At 39.1% G+C, this 21,964-nt stretch overlaps 1 protein-coding gene across 1 annotated transcript in view; it reads left to right on the top strand.

Annotated features, from left to right (window-relative positions):
• Positions 1–21,964, top strand: part of LOC122803168 (extracellular calcium-sensing receptor-like) — a 2,339,905-nt gene that overhangs the window by 180,160 nt on the left and 2,137,781 nt on the right. The window lies entirely within an intron of this gene.

The raw sequence follows: 21,964 nt of genomic DNA, 5'->3' as shown, positions 1-21,964 counted from the left end.
CAAACACCCATATATTCAAACCATTGAACAGCAAGCATAACACATGCATAATTTGAACAGCAATACACAATCCAACAACATGTAGGGTTGATTGATGGCAGCAGGCCATCAGGTTTGGATGTATGAACAGGGCAGATGCATCAACGTACATGCAAATATGTATGAACCAACAGGACAAATGTCCAGGGGTTTTAATTGTGATTGCACATACCAATTTCACGTGTAATGGATTATATGTGGTTATAGGGTAGGGTGAAGAAAATTTAATTAACAACTTCAAATACCAATACATATGCTGTACATTTCTAATAGCTGCAGATATATATACACTACAGTTCTGCCTACAGTTTCCTATGTGATAACTACTTCAGGTTGGTGATAGGAATGTTACTGCTACATCGATATACATTTTCATTTTTATTTATACACATTCATATCTGGCTCTGTTCAGCTAGATCATCCTGCTACATTTGCTTTATATAGCTATAGACAATTGTGGATGTTTGGTATTTCAGACAACCATACTATCTGCATGTTGCAGATTGAGAGCAACATATCCAGATTTTGGGACACACATTCCAGCTGCGGTACCGTTTTCAACACATGTTACTGTTTGGTTCTGCCTGTCACATTCATTTCATTATGTACTGACTGCAGTATACTTTATTCAGGAGTTATTACTACTTTATTGGTGGATTCATAACTCTTTCTCACACTCTCTCACTTGTTTTATTTTTACAATTCAGGATGGTACTTAATTCTAGGCTTTATTGACATGTTTTACCTGTAGTTATAACAATCCTTTCCAACAGTCTCACTTCTGTCATGTTTCTGTATTTCAACAGGGATATATTTCACACATGTGTTTTACTCAGCTTCTGCAGCTGTACTTTTTAGCCTGCTGCAGGTTATGTACTATTATATTAAAGGTGGGACATCTTTATTTCAGACTTGATTCATTTTTATGTTTGGATTACAGGCTGCATCACACTTTTGTAATCAAGCAATACTTGCAAACCCTCTTACACTGTTACTTGCACATTTTATTAATTAGTGACTACACTTCACTCTTTTGCTAACTGTCATACTTATATATTTATTTACAGCTACAGGGAGAGAATTACTGACCTGCCTGATGGCGCAACCGTGCCAGCCTATCACCATAGGCTCGACGGTTCGCAGAACGGACACCTGCAGCTGTAATATAAATAAAGTAATATTGGAATACACATCTCCATAATATCAGCTAGGTTAATTTCTTACATAAATAATTACATGTAACTTACTCAGTAGTGGGGCGCTGGGCATTTGCCGGGCCTCCTGGATCCAACAGTTCAGTTGGTCCTGCTTCCGTCTCTTCAGGTCCGCATGGTGGTGATGGACCTGCTCACCAGTCCTTGGTATCCCTGTGGCACTGGTGAGATCATGAGCCAACCGGTCCCATGCCTCAGCCCTATATGCCCCCCACAGGACCTAGCCCTGCATGAGTTGGGCCTCATGATTGTGGACAAGGAGCCAAACCATATATTTGGACTCCTCAATGCCCCATCTCTGTGCTCGGAAGCAACTACCTTCACCTACACCTGACATCCTGGCTGCAAGTCGGTTCTACAATCGGTTATGCTGTGTATTCCCGCCTATGGGGCTTATATATGCCGTTTTTCCCGCACTTATCTGTGATTGGCCATTTTGGAATTGTATCAGCTTCACAAAACCTGCTTTGTCATGCTCCTCTCTCTATTCATTCCTATATATATGCTATTACTGCATTTCTAAGTGTAACTGTCATGGCTTAGTGGTTCAGTACTTTGACTATGGTGCATGGTATCCTGGGTTCGAACCTGGCCATTGCTTTTTATATTTTATGTCTGTCTTCACAGGCTAGGAGGTGTGTCTGTGTAAAGGCAGTTTTGATACAGCTTGCTCAACGTTGCCCGTCGGTTAGCTTGTTGGCGCAGCGCGCAGCTCCGCGCAAACGGGTTATGCTGGTTTACGCGTCATTTGGCTGTCGGCATGCATATTACACTCAGCTCAGCTATGGGCACACAGTTTCTGCATGTTAAAATGCTGCTCAACCCCGGGCACTCATTTTACACCTGTTAAAACACTGCTCACCTACAGGCAGATTTACTCAACTTGTTAGACTGTAGCTCAGCTACAGGCACATCTGACATTTTTTTTTTTTATTATCTCACATTTCTTCAAAATACATGGCCCATTTCATTACATTTTACATAAAATATAATTTTATATGTGTACATATATGTCAGGGACTTGTTTCATGCTTATTTCACTAAAAATAAAAATTGAAGTTGTGGGGGCTCAAACCATGACTGCCTGCTCTTCAGCCGATGTCTCTACCGCTACGCTATTGCTTTTTGGCTTACTTTGCATATTTAGTTCTTATATGCTTTTCCACTGACTGCTAACTGTGGCTAAGCTTCGGGCACGCCTGCGCAAATGAGCGCACTCACGGGCAAACATCTTTACAATTTAAGAAAAAACATCTAAGATGTTCATTTCTACATTTTATGTTCTTAGACTGTGGGGGCATGTGTTGTGTTTATTCACATTTACACGGACTCTGTCGTGGGGGTTTACTTTCGGGACTTTTACTCTTCTGGGGGCGTGTCCGTTTGCAAGGCTCTCCCTATGGACACGCCCCCTACTGTCTTCCACGGACTGTGTTAGCCTTAGGTGTGATTCAGCATGCCCTCATGCATATGCATGACATGCTGACATCACACCGTTTAATTGCAGCCTCCGTGTAAGCCTTGTAACTCTTACACGGAGGCTTCGTGAATCCTGCCCATTGTCTTACCTCCACATACAAACTGGCACTGTTTGGCATACAAATGTCTAATGCACCTGCATTTCTTTCTATTCATCCCCAAAGCTGTTGCAGAGAATGTACAGCTGCACTACGGAGCATGAATTACCTCATGGAGTGCCAAGGTGAGTATACCTATTACAAGTAGTAAGAGTATATGTTAACAATCCTGACAGTTCTTATAGCAGTAATCAGGACTGGCACAAGTTTTCCACAGAGCTACCACCTCATCAAGTGTCCAGTTGTGTTGTTGAAATCTAATGTGGAAAAGTGGCACAGCAAAATGTTTTTAAGAGGGGTAAAAACTTGAAAGACTTGTTGAATAGTAATGATATGTACTAATGATATAAAAAAGTGTGAAAAAATGAAAAATTGTGGTATGTGCAAAGTCATATTAGATATTAACAACACAACAGTGGGAGGCTTCCTCATGACTTACTCTTCATTTTACTAGTAAAGACTGAGAGGGTACTGTATAAGAGAATTTATGAGTATTTATATGCAATTAGGAATAAGGATGTTATCCTTCCTTCATCTTTATGCTCACTAAAAGTTGTAATAATGCTTTAAAGGGGTGAAAGAACAAAAGTAAACTGAAGTTAAGATCTTCGCCTCCCATGCACAAGGTACGAGGTTTGATCCTGACTGCCATTTATTGCCTGTTTGGTGTTTGCATGTTTTACTTGTGTCTCTGTGGATTTCTTCTCACCTCTGAAAAACATGGTGAGTACTTTCATCTCAACCTCACCAAGGGATGGAGCTGTGGGCATCAGCATGGACTCTACATGGTAACCTCAAAGGGGGAAGAGCTGTATAGACCAAACGATTTTGGGCACCTAGTGTGGTGTGCAGTATTCTCAAAATAGGAGAACGCAGATCGCCTGCCATGGCAGGGCTAACCACTTAGTATAAAACTATGGCTCTAGGTGATTCAGTCATGTTGACTAATGTTGCCAAATGAGCATAGGTAGTTACCAGTGATATGTGGATTGATGTCCCGTCCTACATTGACCTATGCCAGGGACCCATGCTAATGGTGGGAGGGGTGTTTGTGCCCCTGTTGGCCAGTGTGTGCCTGCCATAAAGCCTAGCAGCCCTAGGCCAATAAGCTACTGGCCAGTCAGTGTCTAATTGCCCAGCCTGGGTTACCTGTGATAGCTCTGTTGAGCAAAAGCTAGAAGTAAAACTAATCAACCTGCCAAACATGAACTAGGAATTGCTACACTAAGTGTAGATTCACTGACAAGATGCAGCTTGGAAGTGGATGACATGATGGTGCAGAGGAGGCTGGGCATCCTATGTATCCAAGAGACAAGATGGAACGCGAGTGCAGCAAAGACACTTAGCTTGAGATCCAGAGTCTAAGTATTTATAGAGCGAGGCTTCAGAATCATTTGAATTAATGACAGACTCATGGCAATCAGACTCCAGCCTAATGATAGGACAGTAGCCTATGCCCCACAGCAGGATTGTGATAGTGAGGAAAAGAGTGCATTCATACAGCGGTTGCAGGACCTACTACATAAAGCAGGACAACTTGAATCAGTATTGACAATGGGTGACTTGAATGCACATATCAGGACAGACAAAACAGGACATGAGTACTGGTTGAGTCCACATGGGTGAGGCAACAGGAATAAGGAAGGAAGTGCCATCCTAGACTTCTGTCTGACAAATGGCTTGAAAGTAGCCAATACATGGTTCAGAACAAGACAGTCACAAGATCATGTACACGGGTGGCCAACATGCAACTCAAATAGACTTCTTCCTTATTAAGGAAAGGGCACTGGGGGTAGAATCGGTGATTGCAAAGTCATTCCCAGTGAAACAGTCAGCCCACAATATAAACCACTGGTTGCCACAATCAGATGCAAGCAGTAGTCAGAGAAGGCTTTAAGGTGAACAGAGACCAGGCTGAAAACCTGGAAGTCGACTGAAGAGAAAGCACAACAGTTCACGGAATTCTCAGGTCTCTAGCACCTCAAGAAGAGGAGGAAATGGGTGGAGTTGAAGAAGAACAGCAGTGCCTCAAAACAGCATTTGTGAGGCCTATAGAACAGATATGCGACCAAGCCAGGTAGGGGAATAAGGTACATAAGGAAAGCTGGTGGTGGAATGCAGAACTCCAGGAAATCATCAGAAGAAAGAAGGACTCCCTGAAAATGTGAGAATAGGAAAAGATGAACAAGGATAGGAAGAAATACTGGTTGGCTAACAAAGAAGCTAAGAAAGGAGTTGCAATAGCAAAGAACTGGGCATCAGAGGCACTCTGCCAGCTTCTGGATAGTGACTCAGTAGCTGGCACAAAGAAACTATATCAGGTTGCAAGAGAAAGATACATAAGATATTCAGACACCCTTCATAAGGGATGCCAGCAATAACTTGCTCACCAGTCCACAGGACATCAAAGGCAGATGGAAGGAGTTCTGAATGAAAAAAACTCCACAGAAGCTGAACTGCCCCAGACACAGTCTACGATGAGAGATGAGAAGGAGCCCAGCATAGAAGAAGTAAGATTAGCAATAAGGAAAATGAAGAAAAGGAAAGCAGCAGACACAGACATGGTCACAGCAGATATAATAAAGATGCTGGGTGAGATAGGGGAGAAATAGCTCCTGAGGGTACTCATAGCAATGTGGAAAGAAAGGCATATCCCAGATGATTGGAGAATAAGCATACTCATGCCAGTGTACAAGAGCAAAAATGACATCCACAACTGTGGGCAGTACAGAGGTATCAAACTCCTGTCACACTGCATGAAAGTTCTGGTGTGATTGATAAATGAATGCGCAGAGTAGTGTAAAGTAAGTTAGTAGATGTACAGTTCAGATTCGGATCAGGATGCAGCACAACTGACTCAATGTTTGCAATGAGACATAGTTGAGAAGAAGCTAGAGATGAGGAAAGAGTCAAACTGGGCTTTCCTAGACTTGGAGAAAGCATATGACAAGGTCCCCACAAAGCTGATTTGGGCAGTACTGCTGTGGTTTGAACTCCCAAAAACATTGGTAAAATTAATGCAGGCTATGTACAAGGACTCAATGACTCAAGTACAAACAGTGTTCGGTCTCACAAAAGGGGTTCCCAGTGGGAGTGGGTGTGCACCAAAGTTCAGGTCTGAGTCCACTGATGTTCATATTGGTGATGAACTACATTAGCAAACAGGTCAGAGGAGACAGATCGACAAAGTTGATATATGCAAATGATGTGGCATTACAGGCAGACTGAGCAAAATATTCAGCAAAGGATAGGGGAATGGAATGCAAAACTGAATGCACATGGGAGGAAATTAAGTACAGATAAGACAGTGGTAATGGCAGCAAATGGGGACATCAGAAGAAGCTGAGCATTGATAGACGGAAAGATAGTGGAACAGGTTACCAGCTTCAAGTATCTGGGAGGTGTGAGTCAGGAGAAGGGAAGTCTGAATGAAGAGGTCAAAGCTAGAATCAGAAGGGCTGCAGCCAACTGGCACAGAGTGTCAGGTGTAGTCTATGACAGAAGAATGCCAGAAAAGCTGAAGAGTAAGGTATACAGAACAGTGGTGTGACTATTACTACTGTATGGTACAGAAACCTGGGCAGTAAAGGTAGAGCAGATGAGAAAGCTAGAGATGATGGAAATGAAGTGCCTGAGAAGGGTGGTAGGATGCACATTGTGGGACAGATGAAGAAATGAGGACACAAGAGCAGAAGCCAAAGTAGCTCCAGTTCCAGAAAAGATCAAAGAGAGCAGATTATGGTGGTTCAGGCACATGTGCAGAAAAGCAGAAGACAATATGGTGAAGAAGATTTGGGGCAGACAAGAAGAAGGTAAGAGGAAACAAGGGTGTCCAGCAAAGAAGTGGATAGATTATATGAGGGAAGATCTGTGACAGTCAAGCATGAGTGTCAAAGAAGGCAGGAGTGTGGCACTGAATTGAGAGAGATGGCAGCAGTTAACATGACACACCAACCCCATGTAGAAAATGGGGAAGAAGGGGGCTGATGACTATGAAAGGAATACAAATGATAGTAACGTCCTGTACAAACATTCTAAGACTTGTCAAACTGTAAACATTTATTTTTTTTTTAATTTAGAAAAGATACCAAAATCAGAAAGATGGAGAAGTTGGGAAGGCAGATTACAGGCCATTGATCTTATATAGGTTTATTGAATGCTACTCAAGCCCCTGGGTTAAATGAGCAGATTTCATCAAACTGTGTTTTATGATTAAAATCATTTAAGTTAAGAATATCTGTGTAATTTAAAACCAAATAATTAATGAGTTCTTAATAGATTTTCAATATATTTATTGAATATAAAATTTATTTATAAAGTGGTATTTGATGCTGTGTATTTTTTTAAATGTGCTTTGTATGCATGAGTGTTAACATTGGTTTTAGAAGAGTTAAATTGTTACTTTTAATTGGTCATCTGTCATCACATGACAGGTTGTGATATTAAAAAAGCATGAAGTCTCAATTTCTTTTAGAATGTTCTGATGAAATTAAATTGGGCATTTTCTCCAACTGCTGCACACATGAGCTGATCCACTTTGCGTAGAGTTGACACATACAGTAATGGGTACTACTGCAGCTTTTCAACCATTTCTGTCTGAAACTTGTTTTTGTCAAGTGTTGTGCTGTTTTTTGAGTTTCTTTAGTCTGTTTTAGCATTTTGGAAAAACATAAATAATGCACAATGCCAGTAAGGTAAGAGATAATTTCTTGACAGGCAATGATCTGGAAGGTTAAGGCAGGAGTTAATTTCTTGACAGACAATGATCTGGAATGTTTAGGTATATTATTGAAATTTTGTATAGGTTTTTGTAGTCATAGGTGAAGAAGCCAGTTCCTTTCAGAAAAAGTTTCCTAAGCAGGTAGTCAGGCTACTTAAACTACCTTTTTAAAAATCTGACATACCTGATGACTATGGGTCAAGGAACTTAGAAAGTCTGTATCCATGAAGGAACAAGGCTGATTTATTTACTTATCTGAGCAGCAGTTTGTAAAATAAACACCAGATATTTGATAAACTTTGACAAAGAAAAAAAGTGTTCTACCGGAAAATCCATCAAAAAGGTTTGATGTGCCATACACCAAACATTCTGCCTGCAATAAGGATGATGATAAAGAAATTTCACTGGTGCTTGGCTCATTTTGTTGCAAAATTTGGAAGCAGGAAAATGGAGTGCTTGTTAAAGAAGGCTTCCAACTGCATAAATGTTTCATTTACTTGACTTATGTTAAATGCTGAAGAGACAAACTAGCCTGACATTTGTTAAAAAGTTAGAATTGCTAGAATTTTCCTAAACTGTGAAAAAGGATTATAATGTTTAAGAATATGTTCTTCAACCCTTCACAAATGAAGTACAATGCAGCACCCTGTGTAGATTGTAAAAGGTGTAAACTGTCCCGTGTTTTTAAGCCTTGATTTCATCAGGCACTTGGAAGTGTACCACAGATGGTGAACGTGAAGGTGGGGTGCTCTTTCCCTACAAAAGTGGCCTCACATGGGTTGAAGTAAGGACAGACCATATCCCTGATTGTCAAAAAAGTCAAGAAATTCTGTGTGAAGACTAATACAAAGAAAGAAAAAACAAATTTATCAAATGTAATAAGAATATCAAAACCATGAGGTTGAAATTACACTTCTCATTCTGGTTGAATACTAGCAATATGCTGCATGCTGTTCCCAATAACAAAACCCATTTCTGTAGAATCTCCTTCTGAGATAAGAGTTCATAGCTTCTTAGGTTTTTGTTGTCACATTTGTCAAGCCTATTTCATATTGAGCTTTAGGAAATGCAATTTATTTTAACAGCATGATGGTATTTTCTCTTGCCTTATATGTATCAAGCTTATTTTTGAAGAAACTTGACATTTGACTTGTTCAGTCTTGTCTAACGTTTACTTCCCCTGTAGTACATTCTTCGCATAGCGTTTCAAGCAGAACCAGTTTAGACATTCCCTCAGAGACTAGGCAGACATTTTTTTTTATGTAACCAGTAAGATACAAGCTATAAAAACATTTAATGAACCTAGCAAGGCAGTGTACCTTTAAAAGTTATTTCATTTGGCGTGTTTAAAGGCTATAGAATGCCATATTGTATTGAGTTGTGGGGTGTACCACTGAAAAATAAAGTGGTCCAGTGGTCTCCCTGCAGTGACTATCTATCTATCTATCTATATACATATATATATATATATATATATATATATATATATATATATATATATATATATATATATATACATACATATATGTATATAACACACACACACACTCTTTACAACTAGATGCATTACCAATTCTGATTCTGTCAGACTGGCAAATGCATGCTGTCAGAAATGACATTTTAGTCGACCACTTCCTTAGCTTTTTAAGACTGTTTTTGTTTTTGTGATGTTACCTTTTATTTTCCAGCTGTCCCATGGTCCTGCCCCTATTGACTGCTCCATGTATAGAATGTTTTGAAGACCATCTTGTAGAATTTTGACAACCTGTAATAAAGTGATTATCTTGCTCATATCCAGGGCCCATGACACACTTGTTTTTATACCTGAGAATAGTAAGAAAAGAAGTGACCCCTATGCAGAGAGTTCAGTGGTACAATGAACAGGTAACCACTCAGATTTACTGAATCATGTTTCTTAGCTAATACTTTACCCATCAAGCTAGTCATCCATTGACAATGCATTTAATTTTGTCAGTTACTAATTTAAGCAGGAAAATGTCATATACCACAGCAAGGACAATATAAGTAGCATGCTCTGTTAAAGCATTAACTGACGACATGGTGTGGTATATTGAAGAGTTACCCACGGTTGGTGTGGTTTAATCACGGGGGCGAAGCCCGAGTGATTAAACAAAGGCAACCGTGGGTAAATCTTCAATATACCACAACCACGGAGTTGGTTATTACTATTATACAATGACATTATTTAAGGAAAAAAAATACTTACTTTTCTTAAATAATGTCTTTGTATAATGGCGGATTACTGTTCTTCTGCCGGTTGTGATATACTGCTTCTACATTTTGATTGTACTGCGCATGCGTATGGAACTTGCATTCCCATGCATACCCAGTACATCAGTGCTTTGAAACGGAAACAATGGAGAAAAGAAAGTCTCCGTTTTCTCTTTTTCTTTTTTTTTAATTGTATTGTATTGTATTGTCCGGGTGACCGGACCTTTTTCCGTTGGTATATTGTGGGATTTACAACAGGCACACTAGTCGGGCTGGGCCAATCAGCATGCACATTTTTGAATAGTAATAGGGAGTCATTGTATAATAGTACTTTATCAAATGTTATTTATTTATTTAATATTTAATTTTCTCTATCTCTATATCATATTTCATCTTTTAGCTGAGTAGGTGGGCCAGCACAAAATTCTTTTTTTCAACCACAATGTAGGACAGAAGCATAAAAATATATAATTCTGTGCAGAATATTTCAATGATACACAGTATTTGAGCAGAATGTTGTAATACAGTTACGTCACACATAGTAAGCTTACAGTTGGTGAGGAGAAAATTTTGTAAATTGTACTACATTGAAGAAGTAGATGGGAAAAAAATATTTGCAGTTAATGCAAGGGATTAAGGCTATGATCTGTTATAAATGTTGCTTTGGCTTCATATCCATGTGACTGCATATTTAACATAGATATTTATGATTAATTAAAAATAATTAGAAATATGTTAGGGCAACTGGTGAATAAGGCAGAGATTCAAAGGTACATAGTTTTGTTTAAGGATAAGAAAGTAGGACAGTGTAGAGAAAAGGACAAGAAAAAGGTGGACAGAGGGGAGATGTATACAGAGAAAAAATATTTGTTGAAGTTTGTTAGGGTGGAAAGGAAAACTGGAAAATAAAATTCCTCTGGAGGGTGGATGTTAAAGCTATGACATGGGATGAGCCTCACCATATGCTTTTCTAAGTACTGGCTTGAAAAGGTTTAAGTTAAGAATTTGAGTTAGAATGAGGGTCCAGATTTCTAGGCTCATCTTAGAGAATCTCATCTTAGTGTAGCTGAGTGAGAGGGGTTTTATTGTTGTGCATTTATTTCTAGTGTGGTCATGAGGGACAGGCAGAAATCAGAAATTAGGAGTTCGTACAAGTGGAGTCAAACATGTACATGTGCCTTTTGGTAATAGTGGAAATTTGGTTGGTGACAGAAGAATAAAGTGGCGTGTTCCCAGATTTTCCAATTTAATGAATCAGGGTATTTAATGTGCTGCCTTTTACTGCAGGAAGTATTATGATGGCTTCCAAGAATGACTAGTAGCAAACAATATTCAATGAAAGACATGAGCATACATTTTTTGATATTTTGTCTATATTATAGCATGAGATGACTTGCAGATTTATAAAACAGTGTTCTACAGAGGATTTCTGAACTATAATCTCGGTATTTTTGTGAAAGGAGATGGATGGGTCTCAGTAAATTAGGAGATATATGTAATTATTCGGAGAGATGAAAGTGTTCTTCTTGTGGTCTGGGAGATGAATAGGGTGCTGTCACTTGAAGTGTGACATATATGAATGCTTTAGATTTGTTAGCATATAAAATAAGTGTGTTATGCTAAAACCATGTACACATGTTGTGAGTATATCTGAGCCTTGTGGTACTCCAAATGAAAATAAGGGTTGGGGGCCGTGCAGATATATTACAGATAGAAATAATGTGGTCAGATGCCCATATTAGTGAAGTTTTGATCAGTTTTCATATCTAATGCTGTATTGGTGTTAAAGAATGCTTTGAAGTGATGTTGATAGTTGCTTAGCGTACAAGTGATAGGTAGATTAAGAATTTCCCTTCAGACTAGTATCTCAAAAATATTAACATGAATTGGTCTGAAATTCAAAATGCAAACATCTACCTTTAACTAAAGATCTCATATCTAACAGAAGCAGGATCCTCTGTTATTCTTGACAAATTTCATTATATCTTTATTCATAATTTTATGTAGAAAATTGGTAAGACTGCAGTCACTAGCAGTTACACTGTCAAAAGAGTGTGGATGTGGATGAAATGCATTTAAACATGCTGAAGGCAATGGATATTGCAGCATGTCATGGTAAACGTAACTTTTCAGATTGGTGGGGAAAGCTGGCACACTATCTCTGTACTGCAAACTAAGATTGGTCCCTATTAAAAAAAAGTGGATAGGAAGATATATTCCAGTTACAGAGGAATCATACTTTTCAGCCTCCCTGGAACAGCATATGTTAGGGTGCTGGAAAGGAAATTTCATTCAGTAGTCAAGCCCCTGATTCTGGAAGATCAACAGCAGATCAACTGGTTATCCTTTCATAAATATTGGAAGTAAGATGGCAATTTACCAGTACTGTCAGCATGTGTTCTGAGCATTAGAGGATGACAGCAGAAATTTATAGTTCATCTCATACCAAAAATTAATTGTAGAAGTTCATTTTCTCAGTGTTACAATGTTAGTCTAAACCCTGAACACAGTTAGAGAATGAGATGAGAGAGTGAGGAGTGCACTGAGTGCAGTTTATGTGTAGATGGCAAATACAGAATACACATTAAGGGCATTTTAACTCATTAAACCTTAGTAATGCCTTCAGTTGTTTCTCTACAAATATCTTAGTGACAACTCTTAAGTGTCAAGTATTGCTTATTTATATTTATACCAATAAATCCTAAACCATGCTGCACACAAACTATTGAAAGATTTCATCTTTAAGTTTACACAGTGGGCAATATGATTGCGCTGATACTTGACCCCATGATAAATGCAGTTAAAGAGGTAATAAATATTTTTATATGCTATTTATTTTACCATAAATGTCATATCTCTCTAAATATTTCAACAACATGACCGGTTCGACTCTCAGCTAGAGTGTCTTCTGCGTGGAGACATGCATGAATGGGCGTACTTTCGTTGAAGGTTGTGCATTAGGGCTGGCAACTCAGCATGTAAAAATCAACTGCCAATCATTAGCGGACCGGAGTTCCGCTGTGGTGACCCCTAACCGGGAAAAGTTGAAAGACACAACAACAACGGCACAGAGAGAAATGCTTACCTTCATATAAAATCTGACAGCTGTTTAAACAAAAAGTTACTTGCAATATATATGTAGCTTGTGCGGTTACAGAAATATTGTAAGTTGTTTACAGAGCATTTACTGAATTATTGTGATTTATAAAATCCATTTTATAATCTAGACTCTAATGAAGATGACCACTCTAAAGATCAGTGCGTCCAGTTCCAGTTTTATTAACACCTAGGATTCTATGGATATGGTCCATCCATCCATCCATCCACAACCCCTTTTTCCCATCTTTGCACATGGGGTTGGGGTGTCACATTAACAGTGACAATCATCTAGAGCCAAGGTTTACACCGCCGGGTAGCTAGCCCTGCCGTGGATATGGTAATTGGAAAACTTAGGATATAACTTGATTTTATCAAAAGAACTAGGAAGTGCCTTTTGGAAGTTAAAGTACAAAAATCTTGAGCTAATGACATAGAAGTAATATGGCAGGAGGTGGTGGTGGTATATTTTCCAAACAGACCTATTTATGGTGGTTATAATATCAATATTAAAAATAAACAGTCTGGTTGAAAGTGCAGAGAAGCAGTAATAAAGAAAATTACAACTACTGAGGCAACAGCTGATTATTTGCTCTCCAGATAAGAATGTTTAGGAAAAAAATGTCTTAGGGATAGGACTTTAAAAATTACTGGACTACAGGAAGGGGGTGGAAGAGGAGGATGGGGTATAGTTTCTGAAATGGTGGTTGAAAGACTTCACAAAAGAAATTACAGGGCTTGACTGCACAATGAACAGTGTCATTAAGATTAGACATATTTGGCCAAGTAGGGCCCTGCTCCCTCATGGGGGCCCACACTACATTATGAAAAGGTCATTACATGGCCCAGAGATTTGATTGAGAGCACTAGCGTAAAGTGCAAGGCATTTTCCTACTAATAATCTTTCTCCTGTAGTAGATACAAGTCTTGTTAGTGAAGCAGACATTTTCCATCATGCATTGTCCTAATGGCTAGCCCAATATAATTAGTAACTGTATATCTTTTTTATGTCTCGATGTGTTAGCTGCTCATACTCCCATAGTGGTCAGCTAGTGTTGCACAGGGCTGAACAGAGTTTTCAACTATTTGTTCTTGTGTACCGCTCCATTTACTCTCTAAAGAGATAATAAGACTAGGCTTCATTTGTAGACTGACAGAGATACTAACTTTTCTTTTGCTTCATTTACCGTTGTGGGATTTAGGATAATCGTGAAATAGCCAGCCTCAGATAATATGAAAACAAACACTAAGCATGAAAAATAATAATGGTAATGATCATCATCATAACATGCACTGTGATAGAAGGTAGAAGGTAATTTCTGATCAGAAATACTTATGACAAAAAGTTACTAGTTTAACAGTATGCTGGAGAAATACTTGTAGTCAGAGATGGGAGTAAAGTAATCCCAGGAAGTAAAGCATGAAGTGTGTCTGCTGAGTGATTGTTGGCAGAGATGGACTGAAAAATTATTCCTTTGGCTGAAAGTATGAAAACAGTAAAAAAAATAGTTTGACTTACAAGGGTATTGCAGGGGTATCACAGGTTGAGTTACATTGAAAATAGGGGGCAAGCAGAAATGTAAAGCCAGAAAATGGTTGGACTGGATTGGGAATTTTTGGGAAAAGTATTATTATAAAAAGATGAACAAACTGCATGGGGTATTGTAAATTCTCCCTACAACTTGAATTTACTTAAATCATTGTAATTCCCTCCCATCTGCCAAAAAATGATTCTTAGTGACTTCCCTAAATTATCCCTGTATGTAGTCCTTAGTATTGCTTTCTGTCTTTTTTAATTTCTCCATGCCTTTTGGGTTTCTAATACCATGATGGGGATGGACCCCATTCCTAGGTTAAAGTATGATTAAAGTTCATGAAATTAGTATTGTTTCAATCTTTGATGTCAGCCAAAAGTACTCTTCACAACACCCGCAATATGCCCAGTAATGACTCCTCCTGCAATTTGTATGGGGTTACATGTATTGGTAACATATCTAAATATGATTGTAGATTATTTGTTATAAAAACAGTTGCTCCTACGGATCTATATTATAACCTCGAAGGTTTAATACTTCGAATGCATAAAGATCGAACTTTATGCATCGAAGTATTAAACCACTGAAGCGTAATAAAAAAATTATTAAAGAAAAAAAAAAAACTAAAGCATTTACACAGGGGGGCAAGCCCCCCACCCCCTGCTACGTAAATATACCAAGTCCGAGATTGCACTACAGTTCAGGAAAGGGAAATCTTACCTTTCCTGCACCATACTACATTAAAGTGTGATCTCGGAGTTGGTATATTTAAGTAGTGGGGGGTGAGGGGGGTGCAGGGGGGGCTTGCCCCCCGCTTAAACCCATTAGGGTAAAAATTTATTTTAAAAGTTACGGAACTTCGACAATATGGTGTCGACCATATTGCATTCAATGTACCGTATCTTCAATGTTATAATATAGACCCGCTCCTACTAATATTGGAACTGTCTGGGTATTTTCTTAAACATTGCTCTTGTTTCTGACTGCAGATCCTGATATTTTATGACTTTTTATCTCTCTGTACGTAAAACACTATAGTCACTGGGTGTGATGATTTCAATGAGCAATGCTAATTTTGTCTTCTTTTCATGGACAACTATTTCCAGTTTTCTAGCATCTATCTTTTGAACTGTTGGTAATGGGTGATCCCATGTGATGTAAACTTTATCATTTTCTATGATGCTTTGTGGCTCATGTTTCCAGTGTTTTTCAGCCACTTCAATACCATAATGTTTGCACAATCCCCAGTGCAACAGTCTTGCCACATTATTATGCCTTTCGGTATACAGTCCTTCTACCATTAGTATGTCACAACCAGCAAAGAGGTGTGCAACTGTTTCCAATTCGATTTTACAAAATCTACATTTGTCTGTTTCTCCCACATGTTCAATGTACTTTGTAAACCAGTGTGTACATAGCTCACTCTATTGTGCCACCAATATTAATTTTTCATCTCTTGGTTTGAATTCCCCTCTCCTTAACCATTCCTGCATTCATTCCTGATCAACATGAGGTTTTTTCATATGTTTTCTATACTTGCAACTATATTAATGCATTTTTCCACATTTTTTGCCATCTTATCTGGTCTTTCACCTTGTATTCTTTCTTTTGGTTTTTGGCACATTCAGTCGCTGCCTTATTTTATCTACTTCTGGTTTGATTTCCATTCCTGCTTGACGCCGATATGCTTCTACTAGATTAAGCAGAGAAAATTAAAATAATCTAACTAACTAAACCTTAGTGATAACTAAATTACCCCTATATGTAGTCCTTGTAGCCCCTATGACTTGTGATATGTCTGGAAAGACCTGCATGTGTTAGTACATCTACCTAGTTTAACAAGTAATTAGATTATTAAAAATATAGTTTCAGAAATAGTTATAAACGGTGGTAGTGTGTGAGCAATGTCATTTATAAGGAGAAACCCAAGATTACTACTAACATTATTGTTGGGCATTCTATGGAAGTTTTACATGGTTTTATGAAAACACATTGACTGTAACAAGGTATGGGAATTAACTGGGTAAGAAACTCTAACAATTCAGAGCAAGTATAGGTGATGACTGGAAGAAGCTCATAAAGGGAGAAATGTGTAATATGAGGTTAGAAATTGTTCATGTTCTTTATGCCAACTCAGTTTTCCCATAACCATTAAGCTCAGCCTCACTGACAGATTTGTCCAGTAGCTCATTATATCTGACAACACTGGACATGAAAGTTGTCAGCTGGGACATTGATGATTGAGAAGATTTTGTCACGTTTTATGTTTCAAAATGAACCTACTTCTAAGAAGCATGGTCTGATTGGTGTTGGCCAGAACAACTCCCAAAGAAGCTGAAGTGTGTACTTTACTTAACAATGCTATATATATATATATATATATATATATATATATATATATATATATATATATTTTAAATTTATGTAATTATTTAATGTTTGTTAACCCAGGTAGAGAACTGATCAATTTAGATAATATTCATGCTTAACATGGTGGAAAATAACAACCATAAAAACAATAAACTTGAATCCATATAAATAATAATGTAAGAGCATGCATGCAGAGAGGTATAAATTAGGATAATATGTAGCATAAATGAACACAGTCGCAAGTAGATATGATTCAAGAATTCAATCAGTGTAAGAATAGCACCTTTACACTGTCATAACCTCATAAGTATAATGTTACTATTGAGAAAATAAAATAGAATTTACAGTGCATACTCTTTTTGAATAAGGGATGTGAAAGAGAGTAAGGGGAAGAAGGAAAAGGATGGAGACAGAAAGAGTGAGAAAGAGAGAGAAAAATAGAAGGTGTGTGTGTGTGTGTGTGTGTGTGTGTGTGTGTGTGTGTGTGTGTGTGTGTGTGTGTGTGTGTGTGTGTGTGTGTGTGTGTGTGTGTGTGTGTGTGTGTGTGTGTGTGTGTGTGTGTGTCGGGGGGTGTATGGCCATATTCAAGTTCAGAAGATCCTGGCAGAACTATAAGAGTTTGGGAACATGTTTACTAGTAAGCTGTAAACTCAGGTCTCAGTGGCCCATCAGACACGTCTTTTACAGAGTGCCTGCATGAGCTAAAGATATTGCAAGAGTGAAGCTACAGGTTATATTGGATTTAGGGGTAAGCCAGGAGTTCAGTAGTTTACTTCTGTTAACTAGTTTTATGACAAAATATAAACCAATAAATAAACATACTCTTTTACTTTTAATATACAGTAATGGCACATATTCCTGATACCTAAACAGCAAATGTCTTAAGATCATTAAGCCAGCATAGAGGGAAAGCTGGGGTGGTAATTGGGGGGGGGGGGCAGATGATGGGACCTTTCAATATGGTCCAAACTGGGACCCACAATTGCAAAGGCTGGCTCTGGGCAGGATGATGGCAGGGAATGAGAGACATAAGTTATTGTGATGTGCCATTCTTTTAGGTTAAGTGAATAGGTTTTGAGGTAAACAATGAGTTCTCCTTGAGACTATCCCAAAAAGAAAAGAGAGAATGCAATTGCAGTCTGTCATCTGGAATTTTTAATAGAGAGGAACACTAGGATGATATATCCAGAACTGCTCAGATGATGTATGTTAAGGGCCCATATATCTCTGCAAAATGTAGGGTAATGACATATACTGAGATACTTAAATCTAAACAATACCTGGTGGAGAAGGGAAAGAGAGAGAGAGAATATCTACTGGATAGGGTATAGGAAGTGAGGGAGGAAAGAGTAGTGTGTGTCATGGTGGCAAAAGTCCAGGTGAACAAGGAAGAAGAGAGATCTGAGTTGCCTTTGAAGGTCCTGAAGAAAGAAAAATGTTAATGGGAGGGAGAAAACCAGTGTCTGCTCTAGAAGACAGAGGCAGTGTGTGGGATAGAGAACACAAAAATGGTATGAGGAGTTGTCCACCCTTCTTTACGTTTACCATGGATGTGTAGCCCTACTGTTTTCTTCCTTCTTATCTTTAACTCCTTATTACTAAACCTGTACCCCAATTTGGTACTGCTGCGCTAACCCTGGCCCTCTTAAATATAAATAAACATAAAAAGATATGTATTTCTTTTCTGTACATTCCATCCAGAGACAATATACCTATTCTCGAGGAAATCCTCTCTTGGTTCTCATCTAACATTAGCAATGAAACTATAATTCTAGGTGATGTTAATATAAATTGGGCCACCATTCAATCCCCCACTACCTCACACAATTTAAACCTCTATAACTATACTCAGCTAATCAACTCACCTACTAGACCCTCTAAAGATAACTCCTCTGGAACCACCTTGGACTGAATACTAGTCTCTCACCCCCATACTATCTCTGATAAGGGTACCTACCTGACTGTCTTAGTGATCACCTCCCTGCCTTCACTCGTCACTCACCTACCTCTTTACACCTGTCTCATAACTATATTTCCACTCATTCTCTTAAAAACTTCAACCCTCAGTCTTTCTCTGACTCACTAAAACATACTAACTGAGCTCCTCTAAAATCATTCCCCTTGGATGACGCAATGATTTACTTCAATATTACTTTCATCAACCTGTTAAATAGCTTTTCTCCCATTAGAACTAAAAGAATTAAATACAATACTGCCCCCTGGATAACCAAAGATAACCTTCATGTACCTCCGGGACAAAGCATGGAAAAACTACCAGAAACACACATTTTCTTCCTCCCTAACTGACTATAAGCAACTTTGAAACAAAGTCAAACAACGTATAACCTGTGACCGAAAATCCTATTACTCTTTACTACAAAACAACCACAAAACTAACCCTAAAAAGTTCTGGAATAGCATCTCTACCATCCCGGTAAAAAGTAAACCCATGCCCTGACCCTCACACCTCTGACCTCTCCTTAGCTACCCAATTTAACTCCTTTTTCATTATCTCTGTAGCTAAACTTACCATATATTTTACAAATACAATACCTAGCCCACAATCTCCTATATCTTCCCTACTTCACCCTCCTCGAGCAACCAAACTTCTCAACTCCACCCTTTCACTCTCCAATCTGTTCCTATCTCTACCATAAAAAATTCCTGCATAATTTAAAGCCATGTTCAAATACCCCTGGTGACCTTCCATCTAACTTCCTTAATCTAACTGACAATGACATAGCCTTCCCCATCTAATAAACCGGTCAATCCAAGAATCCTGTGTAGCAATACTCTGGAAGAAAGCCTTTATCATCCCTCTTCATAAAGGGGGAAACAATACTGAAATCTCTAACTTCCGGCCAATTGCCATTCTCTTCCCTATTTCAAAAATCTTAGAAAAATGCATTCATCTACAACTACTACCCCGTCTACTTGATAAACATCTGCTTACTCCCACACAACACAGATGTTCTTCATGTTTCACTGTTGCAGTCAGTACATTTGGGTAATCTGCTGGCAGGTTGCCCTCAGTTGGCCTGATTAACAAAGTCTTGGGTCCTGAGTTGGTTGCTGTCCCTTCTTCCAGGTCAACGAAAAGAAATCACAACTGGCACCCTCTCAAAAAATTACATTCCTGGGTGCAAGCTTGAATACAACTTCCCAGATGGCTTACCTTATGCCAGAAAAGCAAATTCAATTGGTGACTTACTTCAAACAGGTAGCCACAAAAACCCTGCTGTCTGCAAGGCAAATTCTGCAAGCCTTGGGGTTCATGGCCTCCTGTATTCTTCTAATTCCATATGCAAGACTGCATATGAGGAAACTTCAGTGGTACTTAAAAAGTTTATGGAGTCAACATTGTCACAGCCTGGAAACAATGATTCCTATCATACCTTGCCTGCAACTAGAGTTCCTATGGTGGGCATATGCCTGCTACCAAAACAAGGGACAGCCATTCGCTCCACCCCCTGCCACCCAAATCCTAACTACAGATGCATCAGACTATGCTTAGGGGGCTCATCTGACAGGGAAGTGCATTCATGGCAAATGGAGCTCAAATCAAATGCACCTTCATATCAATCAGAAAGAGATGCTAGCTGTATAGAATGCACTGACAGCCTTCAAGGACTACCTTCATTCAGGACAATTAATGATAGACAGACAACACCACAGTTATGTGGTACATAAACAAGCAGGGGGGTACATATTCCTACCTCCTTTGCAGACTAGCCATGGTATTGTGGAACATGGCCTTGACATACCGAATACAACTACAAGCTCAATTCCTGCCAGGAAAGCTGAATACTCTGGCAGACGAACTAAGCAGAAATCTCATGGACCCACATGAATGGAAACTGGAACCACAGATTTTCAACATGTTAACATGCAAATGGGGCAGTCCAGACATAGATCTTTTTGCCTCACCCCAGAACTATCAGTTGGACAAATTCTGCACAAGAACTCATCACAAAAATGCTTGGAATGTGGATGCTCTATTATTCAACTGGAAAAACCTATCAGTCTATGCCTTTCCCTCTCTGCTTCTGCTCTCCAACGTTCTACTAAAAGTAAGACAGAGCAAACCAAAAATGATTCTGATTACTACAGACTGGCCTTGCCAACACTGGTACCCACTCCTGCGCAATGTGTCACACCTTCCTCCATGGCACCTGCCTCAGACACCTTACTTACTGTCTCAGCAGAACAACCAAATTCTGCACACTCAGCTCCAAACTTTGAACCTTGTAGCATAGCTAATCACCTAAATTCACCCTCAGCATCCCTCAGGAAACCTGCGATGGATGTCATTTTGGAGGCAAGAAGGCCTAGCACTAGAAAATCTTATGCTGACAAATGGAAAAGATTCTGTGCCTGGAACCAATCACAAGGAATAAGCACAGCAGTGCCCAATATTCCTTAGATTTTACAATACTTAACTGAGATGCTTCACAAGGGCCTGTCCTTTTCCTCCATAAAAATCAATGCCTCTGCCATTTCAGCTCATTACAACACAGAACCTCCCCTCTTCTCTCATCCTCTGCTAAAGCAGTATCTCAGAGGGGCCAAAAACTTAAGACCTCCCAGGAGAGTTCCAACCCCCTGCCTGGGACCTCAATTTTGTATTGGAAAAACTCACTCTCCCTCCTTTCGAGCCAGCTGCTACTGCAGACTTAAAATTTCTTTCCTAGAAAACAGCTTTCCTTTCAGCAGTCACTTCAGCTAGAAGGATTTACGAATTACAGGCTCTTATGGCAGTGGAGCCTTTCATTATTTTTCATGCGGACAGGGTGTCTCTCAGGACCATTCCATCCTTCATGCCTAAGGTGGTATCCAGTGTGGCTCTTAATCAGACCATTCATTTGCCAACTTTCTTTCCTAATCCACAGAACAAGGGGGAGCGGATTCTGTATTCATTGGATGTACATAGACAACTTAGATTTTACTTAGGACAAAATCTCTAAGAAATTCTGAACAACTGCTGGTGGCATTTTCTGCAGGGGCAGAGGGAAAGGCTATTTTAAAGCAGACTATTTCCAAATGGCTAAGCCATTGCATTTGTTTCTGCTATATGCACTATGGTAAAACTATTCACCAGGGGATCAGATCTCATTCCACCAGAGCTGCATCTACTTCTACAGCCTTTCTCAGAGGTGTTCCTACCAAAGACATTCTAGAAGC

Source organism: Protopterus annectens, chromosome 5.part1 (assembly GCF_019279795.1).
Source record: "Protopterus annectens isolate FY-2018-M chromosome 5.part1, PAN1.0, whole genome shotgun sequence".
In the NCBI taxonomy this organism is placed as follows: domain Eukaryota; kingdom Metazoa; phylum Chordata; order Ceratodontiformes; family Protopteridae; genus Protopterus; species Protopterus annectens.
The sequence above is the reverse complement of the archived record's forward strand: the minus strand, read 5'-3'. Positions and strand labels throughout refer to the sequence as shown.